The sequence below is a fragment of the Poecilia reticulata genome, linkage group LG8 (assembly GCF_000633615.1).
Source record: "Poecilia reticulata strain Guanapo linkage group LG8, Guppy_female_1.0+MT, whole genome shotgun sequence".
NCBI lineage: Eukaryota > Metazoa > Chordata > Actinopteri > Cyprinodontiformes > Poeciliidae > Poecilia > Poecilia reticulata.
In genome coordinates this window covers 27578057-27583017 of record NC_024338.1, presented here as the reverse complement: position 1 = coordinate 27583017, position 4961 = coordinate 27578057, and positions in this window count along the sequence as shown.

Genomic DNA, 4961 nt, shown 5'->3' with positions numbered 1-4961 from the left:
AGCGCTAGCAGCAGAAATGGCTCCTGGTCTTTAGCCTAAAGAGAAATCCTCCAACCGCTAAAATCTGACGCCTCCATCTTGTTTCCATCTGGTGAAGAAGGAAGTTGCTCTCAGTGTCTTCAGAGGTTTTAATGTCGTTTCCTTCAGTGTTTCTTGGTGCAGCGCCCCCACAGGCCAGGAGGGGAACAGGTTGTTGTCCACCAAACTACTTGGTGGGAAACAACCTACACGTTGCAGGACTTTAGCCCTCGAGGTCTGGAAATACAGACTCCTGATTTAATATAAGAGCCAGATCTTTACCATCTCTACTTGGATCTGAAGGATTCCTTCCTTCCCAGAGTTTCCCTGCAGGTTCTCCACTTTCTGGGGCTCAAGGTTCAGATTTTAGTCCTGATTGAGCTGAAGAAAGTCGTCTTCCTTTCATGACCCAGAGGGAATCATCCAGGGTTGGGAGCCGTCTGGCCTTCAAAATCCATACATTCTGTTTAAACAGACCGTCGTGTTTCTGGAGAGAAGAAGCTTTCAGTCACACTGCTCCATGGTCATGACCTTTAACCTTTAACTGAGGCCTGTGGAGCCTGAGATGAGGCTCTGGGGTTTCTGGTCATTCCTCTGACGTCGGGCTGAATCTGATGCTGGGATGTTTTCCTCTGGACGAACCAGAACCGCTGTCGGCCATTTTGGTGCCATAAGCACAAAAGCTTTGTGGTTTTTAAGTTAAATATTATTTTTGATTAGCAGACCTGCTTCCTGAAGCATTACAGACGGAACAGGCTGAACTTGGGATTTATCCTCATGCTTTTATTTTGTATTTGTCCTATTTTTTCATTTCTTCAAATCAGTATTTTGCCGCTTCTGTACTGAAATGTAAAATAACTCTTTGCTATAATGTCACAGGGGAGACTGGAGGAAATGAATCTATTTCCGGAGTAAATCTGTTACTTTTGTATTGATTGGCCTGTTTTATTGAAATGATTCACACATTTATATAAAGTCTGCAGGAATGGACCTAAAACTAGATTTTTTTATCAGCCTGATTTATGACGTCATGACTCACTGATGTGAAGATGTTTATTTGTCGCCCTCTAGCGGTCGGTTCTTGTAAAGACACTTAAAGGAAGTCAGCCTTCAGAAAACCCGGATTTCCTTAAAATACTCAGAAAATCTGAGAAAGTTCTTTGATGTTCCACCAGGTTCTGGATCTGAATGGTTTGTTTTTTCTATATTTGACCAGATGAAGTGATTTACGCCTCAGTTCTGTATTTTCCTGTAAATCTGAGAACAGCTGGGCTTAAACCAGAAATCTGAAGTTATTTTCTCTGGCATTCTTCTAACTAAAAACAGCTGATTATTTATGATTTTAATAAAGTTAATTATTACTATGAATAATATCCGAGCAGTTCTACAATAAAGCAATATAAAATAAACTAAAATGGGTTTTTAGAAATGATTAAAACAAAGATCTCATATAATAAACATTTTCAAAACATCCATTTTAATATCTCTTGAAAAGTTTTTCTTTTCTTCCTATCTGCCCTGTTCGGTTCGGGAGGCTCTGCAGCTTCAAGCTGCCTTGCCTCCAACATGCAGTACCTCCAGTCGGCCACATGAGGGCAGCCTTACTGCAGGATCCTCTCACCTTTTCCACTCTGATGAGGCGGCAGTTTGGTTCTTGGTTCGGACTTGCGGTTCTACTTCAGGCAGGTCCAGGGTGCAGCACCAAGACTTGATCCAAACGGCTTCATCTGAAGAACCAAGGTGGTGCTATGGCCTAGTCAAAGACCAGACTTATGTGATGGAAATACCTCAGAAACCTCAATGAAGACAAATAAGGTTGGAAAGAAAAATGGAGCAGAAATCCAGCAGAACGCGACGGACTGAGAAAAAAAGAACAAGAAACAATTTGAGTCCAAAGGTCGGAAGTCAAAAAGCGAAGCTCTCGATTTACCGGTCGATCTACGTTCCCACCCTCATCTATGGTCATGAGCTTTGGGTCATGACTGAAAGAACGAGATCACGGGTACAAGCGGCCGAAATGGGTTTCCTCCTCCGCAGGGTGGCTGGGCTCTCCCTTAGAGAGAGAAGCTCGGTCATCCGGGAGGGACTCAGAGTAGAGCCGCTGCTCCTCCACGTCGAGAGGAGCCAGTTGAGGCTCGGGCATCTGGTCAGGATGCCTCCTGGACGCCTCCCTGGTGAGGAGTTCAGGTCCCACCGGGAGGAGGGGAGACCCAGGACACGCTGGAGGGACGATGTCTCTCGGCTGGCCTGGGAACGCCTTGGGGTTCCTGGAGGACCTGGAAGAGGCTGGGGAGGGAAGTCTGGGCCTCCTGAGGCTGCTGCCCCCGAGACCCGACCCGGATAAGATGGATGGATGGATGGATGGATGGAGGTCGGAAGGAAGCCGGTTCGGTTCTGTTGCTTCGACTTTTACTCAAGGTCAGTAAAAATACTCTGAAACGGAATTTATTTAGTTACTCAAATAAATGTAACTGGTTGCTGCTAACTCCAGTCCAAACCCAGGACTTTACCCTGAAGCTTAGCTCCGAGAAGCTCAGGGACTTTGTTTCCATATTTATTGACTTTTCAGACGTTTCCTGTTATGAGAGTCTTTAATAGCGACAAGGTTCTGCAGCTCCGCCGCGTCCTGAGTGAGTTCTGCTGTCAGCTGCTCCTCTTCCTCAGTCCAGCAGCCACCCGCCTGCAGGCCGAGCGAGGAACTCGTCCCGTTCACATCCCTGATCAATCACATGAGCAAAACTGAGAAATGAATCGATCACCGTTAGCCACAGTGACTCACCAGCAGGGGGCGTGTCTGAGTGAGACGGTTTTAGTCCAGAACCGGGGCTGAATGACAGCTGGACCGTTGCAGCCAATAGGAAAACTCAACTACAGTTCCACCATTCAACCCAAAGAGGGCGGCACTGAGACGGTTTTAGGCAAAGTATTGCAGAATTAAATCTATCCATCCATTTTCTTTACACCCTTGTTCCTTGGTGGGGTCAGGAGGGGTGCTGGTGCCTCTCCAGCTGACGTTCCAGGTGAGAGGTGGAGTACCCAGAGAAAACCCACCACGCACAGGGAGAACATGCAAACTCCATGCAGAAAGACTGGGGCCGGGAATCGAACCCAGAACCTTCTTGTGCAAGGCAACAGCTCTACCAACTGCGCCACTGTGCAGCCCGAATTAAATCTATATAAAGTGTCACATTTAACACAAAAACAAGACAGAGCCCTGAAGGAGCAATTTATCCGGCTTATCTGCAGAAGAATGTTGATTTGGGGCTCAGTTGCTCTTCATCGCCCCTCCGGCTCCTCAGAAGTGATTTTCTTTTAATCACAGAGTTTCTGCTGCTTCAGGGAGTTTCCACCGGTGTTTTCTCAGCCTCTCCAGTTATCTGAAACAGAAGCTGCAGTGAGAGGTTCCGGCTGGAGAACCCGCAATGAACCAGAACCTGTTATTATCTAAAACAAGCAGAACCCGACGGTCCAAACACCAGCATTTAGGACGGGGGGAGAAGCTGAACTTTGGTCCTGATTAAACTTCCACTAAAGGCCATAAAGACCCACAATCAGCAAGGCTGTCGCTGCGGTGATGGATTACTGGGCTGCCACCATGGAAACGTTTCACCGGCCGCCCTGAAGGTTGGCATCAATCAACACGCTGACGGCTGTGCTGACTGCAGAGAAACATATAGATCTGAGATGATACCTCCAGGTGGGTGACGGGTCGGCGTGCCGCGGCTGGTAGGATCAGGAATGAAATCCTGCAGGCGGAGTTCAAAGGTCAGGTCCTGAACGGGTCTGTGGCTCTAACTGAACAGGATTCGATCGGTTTGTCAAAGAGAACGAGAACATCTCCTGTGATGAAAGTCTGTCTGACCAGATGTTAGCTTTCATTCAGGATGGGTAGCAGTGGTCATCAACCCTCAGTGGGCGGAGTCAGAGAGTCTGAAGGAAACACAGCAGGTAGAAACGTCACACTGGACCATCATGCTCTCTGTTTTATGACTAGCTCAGCGTGTTGTAGCACATACTGTCATTGACACATGGTGGGTACCAACATGGCTGAAATTAGCGCTTTAACATTAGCTTCTGCTAAATGCTGCAGTGGTCTAGCATTTAACGATAGGTTCTACTAATTATGATCTTGGAGCAGTGGCTAGCATTAGCTTCTGCTAAATACTCTGATGGTCTAGCATTTAGCATTAGCTTCTGCTAAATGTTGATTTAGTGCTTTAGCATTAGTGGAACTAATGTGTATGATCAGTCCTTTACTGTCAGTACTGCTAACTTTTTAGCCAGCGGTACCAACCACCGCTCCAAGTCCATCCCTGACTGGTTTACGGATCTCCCTGCTTTTGTTGGAAACTTATTTTAATCTCTGGATCTTCTCAGGAGCATCTGAATGAAATGGTTGGAAAAGCTGCAGGTAGAAACACTTCAGGTGACGACCCAAGGTCCAACTGGACCATCAGGCTCTCTGTGGACGCTCAGCTTTTGATCCAAAGATGAATAAAACGACACCAAAACAAGGTAAAACATGCTCCACCTTGCTCCAAGTCGCCCTGACATGAAACATGTCTTCTCACTCTCCACCTGATGTCTAAGTTTTCTTTACACAAGCTATAAGTTTACCGCTCTGGTTAGAGGCCAAACCTTTTCATGCTTTAGACAGAAAATCAACCCCATTAAGAAAAGTTAATCCTTCATCCGACGATCCGTGAACGACGGATTGAAGCAGGAATGTTTCCACCTGCCGCAGCAGGTATGATGGACCTGCTGGTGAAGGAGTTCAAGGAGAAAATAACTCCTGTTATCCAGAACCAACACTGAACATCAGGTCAAAGCTAATGCTACCCTGTCCCTCCTCCTGAGGAGCAAGCATGTGGCCACAGTGGGAAGGAACAACTGGGGAACCGGGAGTCAACACCTTCAACTCGCCAGAATCCCGGAGAACTTCA